We start from the raw sequence: 10,292 nt of genomic DNA, 5'->3' as shown, positions 1-10,292 counted from the left end.
CGTTTTAGCGAAAATCGATTTCAATTCAATTAATTAATAAAACTTATCTATTAAATGTTTAAATTGACTTTGTAGTAGTATTATAGCAAAGAGGAGTTTGTATCCAATGTAACCTCTAAGAACGAGAGAGTTTCAACCTCCTCCCTTTTTTTTTTCTTCTTTGTAAATAGGACTTTATTTTAAATAAGGCAAAGAGCACACAACTTGATTACAAAGAGAAATCAACCAGGGGTGGGAAGATGGCCAACTTGTCGTTCCTTTCGACAAAAGACCTTCCCTAGCTTGAGAGTGAGCTACAAAATTGCTCTCTCTACAAAATAATTACATATGAATGTCTAATTGAATGTATAAGTTTGTTTAAATTGATAAATACTTATCAATTCAGAGGTATTTCTTTTCCATATCAAACTAAACACCAACCAAAAAAAGAGACGGTTTTCATAAAAGGGAAGAAAAAAAAAATCTACAATTTCATAGTATAAGAACCCAATTTTAAGGCAATGAATCATAGTACAAGATTTAATTTAAAAGTATTTTTGGTTTCAGAATTTGTTTATGGTTTACCATCCGGTGGAGCTTGATGAATGAGCTTGTAGTCTCTATGTTATTACTTACTATTTGGGTTCTTGATTTCTATAGAGTGGGTGGGTGGGTTTTCTACAACGTGGAATGACTTTTAATTTCTTAATGTAAATTGACCAATAGCAATTTTGCTTTGCATAGAATTTTTGCTTTCGTTATAGGATGTTTAACTATTTCTATACGTTCTTTTTCTTGCATACCATAAGTATTAGTAGGGATAGGGAAACAAACACCATCAACGGGGATGTAGCTCACATGGTAGAGCGCTCGCTTTGCATGCGAGAGGTACGGGGTTCGATACCCCGCATCTCCACCACTCCCAAGCGAGCAATGAATAATTGCATTCGGTGGAATAGGGTTTCCATCATATCTGACTAAGAAAGATGACACAATGCCCCTGTATGAGCTCGCTTCGTTTTCTTTCATTTTCACATTTTCTGTGCATAACAAGTTTCAAGGAGATTGAACGGTAAGAACAATAATCGATTTCTCAAATCTAATGGCGCAAGCAGGTTTCCCTTGATTTGTGAGTTGTTCGTTGTACACTTGAAAAGGGTTTGATGGAGGCAAGAAGAAGAAAATGAGAGCCAATTAAGATATAAGAAGTTCATTTCTGAGATTTGAATTTGGAAACACGTGGGAGATACTTTTGACTATTTTTCTTTCTTTTTTGACTGTTTAATTTATTAATCAAGATATTGATTTTATACTCTGCTTCTGGGTTCTGATCGCTTGCAAAGCAACTTGGGGAGCGGCAGAGTGGTACGATAAGATCCAACAGCCCACTTCCGAGATGTAAGTTGATCTACTTGGAAGATGGATTAATTTGCAGCAAAATTTCAATCTTTAAACCTTGAATCTCATTCTTTTTGATTTCTCATCTGAAAGCTCATAACTGGTTTTAGTTTGAGACGGAAAGTGGTAGCACCAAGAAGTGTTGTTGCTTGGAAGTGCAACTGTTCTGACTGCAGCATGAGAGGCATCACCAGCTTCGTAGTTCCTGCCACCTTTATTGAACTGTTAAGAGATTCCAAGCAGTTTCTCACAACATACACCTTTGGCACGCATACCGCGAAGCACACCTTCTGCAAGGTTTGTGACATAACCTCCTTTTATATACCAAGATCAAATCCCGATGGGATTTCTGTGATTATCACATGTGTCGATCCAGGTACGCTGGATCACATTGAGATCAGGAATTATGATGGTAGAAACTGGGAAAGATCCTATGACCTTTATTCCATTTCTTCATTCTCAAAAGTGGACAGTGGTGGACCAGAATGATTCCCAAAAGGAATTGTTGTTGTTATTGTTGTTATTGTTGTTGTTGTTAATGATTACATTCATAATGAAATGAAAGAAACTCACATCTTGTTCCATATTGCACAACAAGTGCATTTGTAAAAAGCATCTACTTTTTCAAGCATAAGGATTTGTAAGGGTGTCAATTTGTTTTGAATTTGGGAATTCAGTTTGGCTACTGGTTATTCATTGACATCCTTATGCCAAGCTTTAGGTCGAACAGAAATTGATTTGGTTTATAATTGGTTAGCATGATTGGGCTTCAAACCTATTGTAAGTCGGCTTCTAGGTTGTAACCATAGAAATTAATTCATGGTAGATTGCTTGGAGAATGGTGATCATCCGGTGGATGTGTTTTTAGCAAAGTGGGTTAGCCTTCTATATCGAGACATTAAGATCAAGGAAATCATGGATTTGAATATTTGTTCATTCACACCTTCTCCCCCAATCGCCCCGCCTTTTCGCATTCCTTGACTGGTTTGATGATGACTAAATGAAAGAATGGTGATCACCAGCATGAGGTGATTTATTTATTTATTTATTTATGGGCTTTTATTTGGGGATTGGCAGGGGGAGGGGATTGTCAAGTTGGGCTTCGCCTTTTAAACTTAGATATTTATGATGGATATGCCAGCCTAACCCTAACTAGAACCATGACCCTGGCCTTATAAGCTAAATAGTGCCATGTTGAGCCAACTTAGACAGATACCTTGATATTTACTACAAAAGAATAAGGTTATTAAAAAAAAAAACTACAAGAGAATAAACAATTCATAATTCTATATTATTACTCTACTTTCACCAAAAATATCATATAAGGTTGTTGGGCTTGGCCCATCCAAGGTTAAACACTCACTCTTGACCTTGTCCTTACACTAATCTAGCACCATCTGATCACCCAGTTGGTCGGAATTTTGAGCCCAAATCATACAAGGCCAAATGTAGATTATGTGTAACATTCTGACCTAGAGGCTTTTTGAATTAGCTCATTGGTACGGGATTCCTGCACATGCCCCCCTTAGATTTTTCAATGAGGTACCATAAGTAGCATATGTCCACATTGTCCACAACAAAGATAACAAGTAGAATCTATAAAATTTGGAAAGAGAAGACACATCGTTTCCTTGTCTTTAAGGTGCTCAATTTTACAATTGTCCAGTTATACTACTGAAATTACATAAGCGAAATATTTAGCTTGGGTATGCCTTAGTCTACTCCCTATCTCCCTAGTTGTTGCTATCTCCAACTTGTGGTTCCATCTCAAAGAAGAAATCCCCAAGAGGTGTACTTGTGAGGAGAAAACAAGCACAATCATATGCATGTGATGTTCCCCTACATCTCATAATGCAGATCTTTAACTTTAGTAATATGCTATACAGATACCAGTCCTCAGGAACGGTCTCTTAGTCCATAAAAGAAAGTGCATGATCAAGGGTATAGGGTAAGGGTCGCATTCTGTACCACGACCGGGATTAAGGGATATTAGGTCCACACTAGGCTCACAATCCCTCACCATCCACTCATCACAACAATTGGTATAGACTAGCGCATGTGGAGACTTACCTAGCCAAATACATGGTCTCTTATCTGGGTGCACTCCATGAACAACCCGCTATCTTGGCCTAGCTCCCCTCACCATTCTAGGAATGCATATCCTCAAGCAACCTGCTATCTTGGACATACACCCCAACACCTAAGCCACCACCTAAAGCCCTACTATCTTGGTAGTGACATGAATGGCATACTAGGGTACCCAGTGTCTCCTCATGGCTCTCATTTGGTCTATTGGGCGACCACTAGTATCACTACTTCATACCAAGGGTTGCCAACCTCAATACCCCTGTTGATAGGTTGGTTGCATGCTAGGATGAGTCTTAACCCAATGCAACTATATGGTCATAGATGTATATGCAAGTATGCATGAGTGTTCGGAGGCAATGGCCATAGCCACCACCCTCGTCATTTATAAGGATATGGCTCCCCATTTACCCTTGATCATCTACATTGACATATAGCATTAAGATAATGTAAGTAAAAACATTAATAGATAAGCATAGTGTGTGGTGTGTAGGACCCACACGTTATATTATAGATTTATGCAATTATGTCATTCATAGTAACACATTTCAATTATATAAATAACATCCTAAGTCTAACATCCATTTCCTCCTCACCTTGTATGGTTTCCGATTCAATCCATTTGCGGTTCCGAGTTGGGTTGCTATATTTCGACATACACATGTTAGTGCTTGTGTAGGAATATCCATCTCCCAAAGTTCTCCTTCTATTTAGCCCCAAACCACCCCTTGTCAACACCATGGTAAATACCACATCCTCAGCGGACAATTGTTGTATTGACCGAAGGGACTCCAAGGGGAAAACCACACTGAAATTTGGGACTTCTTCTCCCCCAATTCTAAGCTTTCCAGAATATGTTCCTCGCCCAAAGACCCTTTTTCTGTTATAATTTCTTGGTAAATTAGCCCCCTATTCTATTCCTCAACTTGGGTTCCATTTCACCCAACTTTGGGGTTTCAAACCCAACCTTTCACCATCCTAACCAAATCACCATTTTATCCATTTCAGTAGTCTACTCTAAGGCCTTGGAACATGCAGAAATTATAAAAGGAAAAAGCCCTTTGTTTTCCCCATTCCCTTACTTTGGTGGTTCCACCAAATAATTCGTACTTAACCAAATGTTACGAAACTTATATAGATAGGTAGGGGACTGTGAGATTCACCTTTTACTAGTGTTTTCTCAGCATAATACAAAAGCTTCAACCTTCGATTAGTCTCGCCAACCCTTGGCCTTGAGCTCTCCTTTCCCTTCTCCCTCAAGCTACTGTTTGATAGGGTTTTTCATGAAATGATGACTTCACTTCGCGTTAGAGTTATTTCTAGGGAAGACAACCTCAAATTTACGATTTCATTTTACCATTTTATCATCGACCAACTAGGTCCGGCGGTCGATACATCAATTGGCTAGTCCAACAATCTCATCTTGGGCCTCTGGTGGCTCCACTGCTACCCTAATCATATTTAATACTCTCTCCCCCATATTCCATGGTTTCCTTCCTCCCTTTTACTAGGTCTTTAAGTCTGACACTATTCCTGGAAAGGATTTCAAAACTTATAGGTCCCTCTTGACTTGTCAGTCCCCACCGGTTCCCAAGTTAACCCTTCATCGTTAAAAGGGGGAAATGTTACATGATGACCAAACTTCCAACCCTAAAAAACAGCTTCGGATTACAACAAAGTAAATTTCCTTCTTGTGAAGTAATATATGACTTGTTTTAACATATAATTAGAGCATTGTTAGCTTGGGTTTACATATTTTTATGTTATTCATGCTTTTAGCTAATCCAAAAATTATGATGCATCAATCAAGATCACTAACATAGATCCCTTATGTTCGGGCAAGGCGTGAGTCCGTGCATCCACCCGCTGGATGCCCTGGCCATAGTATCAAGCAACCATGTTGGTATCACCGGCAGAGCATCCAACGGGTAGACACACGAACAAAGACTCTACCTGGTCACAAAGGATTTGGACTCTAAGATTACCCCCCCCCCCTAACTCTTATACATTTGTGCAACCAAGGCTTTGAGATTAGCCCATAAGTACTAGTTACAGAAATTTACTAATACATACCGATTAATGTAGGCCCATAGAAATTGGATAATGGACTAGCCCAAACCCATGATTCTAATTCTTAAAATTGTAATAGATATCAACCCACATAACCGGCCCATTAAATAATTAATTGCTTAACAAGTTTGAATTTTATCTAATGAAAAACCTATTGTGGGAAACACAATATTACTCTTCACACTATGATTTTTTTTTTTTTTTGGAATTAAACTTCTTTCAAATAGATGACATGGATTATGCACGGGTTGACACCATAGAATAAATATAAATTATGGCAAAATTATCTTTTATGTCAATTGGTACAATGGCTTGGTAGGGGATGGTTGAAAGCTGAAAGTTGAAATGAATAACCCTACAAACATTACAATAAACCGTATTCTATATCAAATACAGAGTCATACATATAACTTTAACATCGCAAAACTACCTTCCTCTCAGTCATTTTATCAAACACCTTTTGTACATTGTCCATAGAATGAAAAATGGCAACCAAAAACACCAAGCACCACTTAACTACATGCTCTCAGTCATTTCGCTAAAAACCATCTGTGCAGTATGCAAACCACCCCATTTTTTTTTTGAAGTATTGACAAAGGATGAGTGAAGAGCTGCGTGTAAAGTCAATGATATAATGGAGAAAGATTGGTTCAAATTGAACTAGATGTGTTCTTGTTTGTACCGCCTGCAATTCAATATATGTTTTGAACTATTGAGGATCAAGAAAATGGTGGTGGTGAAGGCACAAAGCTGTTGAAAGTATTAGAGATAAATAAGGTACGTGTATATTCTGTTTTGTTAAAATGTAAAGACAAGTGTCTATTAAGATGTAATCTCTATTCTATAAATTCACATCAGATGGTCTTCTTTAGATCATCAATTGATTACTGAAAATACTATTGTAATATGGTATCAGGTTTCTCGTTCGATCCTAAATTCATTTAATTTTTTTAGATAGTTATCTTCTTGAAACTGTGTTTCAGATCTAGTAAGTTTCGGTTCTGTTTGGTTCTTGAAAGGATTCTTCACCATCGCCTCTCTGTTTCTTCTGTTAGGGTTTTTGTTTCTCTTTTTCTCGATGTCGTCAACTTCATCGCCCTCAGATATGCAATCTCAAGAATTGTCTCGCTCTCTCTCTTTTGCGAATATCCACCATTATCTCTCCATCAAGCTCACTGGTGATAACTATCTGGTCTGGAGATCGCAGTTCCTACCTCTACTAAATACTTCAGGTTTGATGAGTTTTGTTGATGGAACGCATCCACGACCGGTGCCGTTTCTTGATTCTTCTTCTCCAACTCCGGTCGCAAATCCATCGTTTTTTCTTTAGTATAAACAAGATCAGCTTCTCTTAAGCTGGATTCTTTCTTCTCTTACTAAATCGGTGCATTCTCGTGTTGTTGGTTTGGAGACCTCTGCGGCTGTTTGGGCGGCGTTAGCCACTATCTTTGCTTCGTTGTCTCAAGCTCGTTTGATGCAACTTCGTATACAGTTGCATAGTATCAAGAAATGCAGGGATTCCATGGCCGATTACCTTCTCAAAATCAAGAAATTAGTTGATGCTCTTGCTCTAGCGTCTGCTCCTATATCAGATTCTGAATTGGTCTTATTTGTTCTTGGAGGATTAGGTTCTGAGTACCAATCTTTTGTAACGTTTGTGACCACTTGGGAAAATTCAATTGGTTTTCAAGATTTACAGTGTCATTTGTATTGTGAAGAAATCAGACATGCTTTTGTCCTCCAAGATTTGAGCAACACTATTATTGCTCAAGTAGTTCAAGTGTCACATCCTCCCAGCCGGTACCCTATCTGGCATACCCGAGAGTGTGATCCACAGCCCAAAGATCAGGTATCGAGTAATCAACCTCCCACATAAACAATAACATAATCATGAACAATAATAATAAAAGTGTGGAAGATAAACCATAGTTCCAATAAGGAAAGAATGAATCATAAATAAATCAGAGTACTAGATATAATCAAAGTGTCAAAAACAGATAAGTAAAGTGAGGCAAAATCCCACTCTACAACCAGCGGAAAAGTAGTTCTAAAAGAGGATAAACAAGACAAAATCTAATCCCAGTAGCAAGTACAATGGGTAACTAAATTATTCTCCACTTTATAGACAACATCCCTATAAGTATAAATCTCATAAATGGCACAAGGGCGCTTCCACTCAATGGTCAGACTAAGCATCGTACGGAGCATAACCACTCGCGGGATCTTCAGTGTAATTGTTGTAACCGCAATCACCTTCCTGGAGATATGCCTCTTCTCCTTGCGCTTCTTCATAGGGACCGTCATAATATTCAGTACCTGCAGAATAGTCTAACAAACATTGTACAATAAAGGAATGAGTTTCAAAGAAACTTAGTAAGGCAGTTAAATCCATAATAACATAAATGGCAGGATTTCAGAACAAACATAAATGCAATATGGTATGAGACAAGCAATGAATGAATGAATCTAACTCTATATATGCTGGTCTCTATTGGCAGACATGCTTTAAGTCATAGCACCGTACTTCTTTAGGAAGGTCTCAATCACTCATCATCAGTTGGTAATGGGTCCGGCATCCCTCGGGACATTCCATGGCTGGGGGTATAGGTCACCACTCTCTCACATCACCATTGGTCTAAGTACCGGCGCATGTCAGGGTAAAGCCTAGCCAAATGCAAGTCTTCTACTTAGTTACATCAAGTCAGATCCAGATACGTCCATTCCTCGTCCCTGACGATCCTTTCCGGTATCCTTCACACTAGAGTCCTCATAGTCCCTGACTACGGACTCATCAACCCTATTGATCATCCACATATGGTAAACGGGAAGCTCTCACGTCCTCTCACGGGTTGGTTACCGGTCTTGAGCGCCCGTGAGCCCAAGTCTAACCATATGCAACCCTACCAATAAATGGCCCCCACAATGTGATTCCTGTCCTCTCACGGGTTGGTTACCGGTCTTGAGCGCCCATGAATCCCCATTGCTACCACGGGTCATTCGGTCTCAATTCCCCTCCGATTAGGGTCTGACATAACAGGACATCCTAGCCAAACACTACTAGACAATCCTAGATATGTCATCCAACAGTTTAGGAAGGTGTCCAGAGGGCATCTCCGGAAACATCCCATAATATTCCCGTAGTAGTCCAAGGACAGAAGTGTCAAAAGGACACCTCTCCTTTCCAAACCATACTTAAGCATACACATGCATCAATTCATATCATCACATATATGGTAACTTCATATATGGAAAAAAATCAATAATTACAATCACTTTGTATATAATTGATAAGTAAATCACACATGAGTCAATTCAATATGAATAAGTAATGCTACTGATATCAAGATAGTATCACAGTAGTATAACATTATAAGAATCTAATTAAAGACATAAATTAACAAGATTCAATTATAGAAACTAAGATATGCAATTTATGTTGTTAAAGAAGTAACCATCCTTACCTTTTATGACTCGCAAAGGAATCCTAAGAAATCAAGTAAGATCTTGGCAGAAGAAGGTCCTAAACAAGTGTATACAACATATTAGGAAAGATCCCTAACAGAAAAGATACCAAAACATCCAACACAGACCAATTCTGGAGTTGCTGTACTCATTGGTCGAGTGGATTGGTCGACTGGTCCAGTCGACCAATCAGTCGACCAATGCAGACAGTAGCCTAAAAAAACAGAGTTTTAAGATATAAAATCCGAATTTGGTGGTTCAAAAGGGTACTAATCAAGGGGTAAACTACATCAGTAGTATTCTAACATATAGGGGACCTCAAAACACTAATCCAATCAAGACATCAAGATCCAAATTAGGAAACAAAAAGTTACCATAATTAGATCAACCATGGATCTTGAAGAATTCAAGATAGAAATCAAAGACAAGAACAATAGGAGGATGGATCATTGCTTCAGGTAAAGGTATCATGAAAATCATACTTAGATCTTCAAGGGAATAGGCTTGAAAGCATAAATCTAAATAAGGAAACAAAACCTACCATATATGTAACTATCATGATTCATGAAGAAAACATGGTATGGTAGAAGAGAAACAACTAGAGATTGTTAGATCATGGATCATGAAAAGAAAACACAGTAATTGACTACTAACATGATCAATATAGAAGATCCAAGGAGATCAGGATTCAAATCAGAAGTTAAACAAAGACTAGATCATGGTTTGATCATGATTCCTTCAAAAGCTTGCAATGATCATGGTTAAGATCATTGTTTTAGCCATTAATCCTTAGGATGATCATGAGAGACAAGTCTAGAGATGTTTGCAACAGAGAATGCAGCATCTCCTCTACTGTCTCAACTCAAAAAGGAAAGAAAAACAGAGATGGAGGAGAAGAAGAGAGTGTAGACATACCTTTGATGCAAAAGGAAGAGTTTTGATGAAGATCCGTCAAGAAAATCACCAAGGATGCAAGGGAGATGACTTGCAGAGGTCTTTGGTTCGTTCCAAAGAGTTTGGAGGTAGAAAATACGAAGTAGACTCGAGATTGGACTTAAATAGAGCAAGCAAGACCTTATTGCCAAAGACGGCACCCATTGGTCGAGTGGATTGGTCAACTGGTCCAGTCGACCAATCAGTCGACCAATGCAGACAACAATTCCAAAACAGGGAATTGAAGACCCAGATCAAATCCAATCCTAAAGGGGTTTTGCACACATGTCAAGTGACTTACCTAATAGGTAGAAATGCCTTCAAACCGAGATAGAGAGCACTCCAAGTCCATCAACTAATCCGAT

General features: G+C 38.5%; 1 non-coding gene across 1 annotated transcript; it reads left to right on the top strand.

Annotated features, from left to right (window-relative positions):
- The first annotated feature begins 822 nt into the window (after positions 1–822).
- TRNAA-UGC (transfer RNA alanine (anticodon UGC)) lies at positions 823–895 on the top strand. The gene has a single exon. It is a non-coding gene; the product is annotated as a tRNA-Ala (tRNA).
- Positions 896–10,292: the final 9,397 nt, after the last annotated feature.

The sequence above is a fragment of the Hakea prostrata genome, chromosome 10, assembly GCF_041222555.1.
Source record: "Hakea prostrata isolate BN-2017 chromosome 10, UWA_Hpros_2, whole genome shotgun sequence".
Lineage (NCBI taxonomy): Eukaryota > Viridiplantae > Streptophyta > Magnoliopsida > Proteales > Proteaceae > Hakea > Hakea prostrata.
This window is presented reverse-complemented; position numbering and strand designations above follow the sequence as displayed.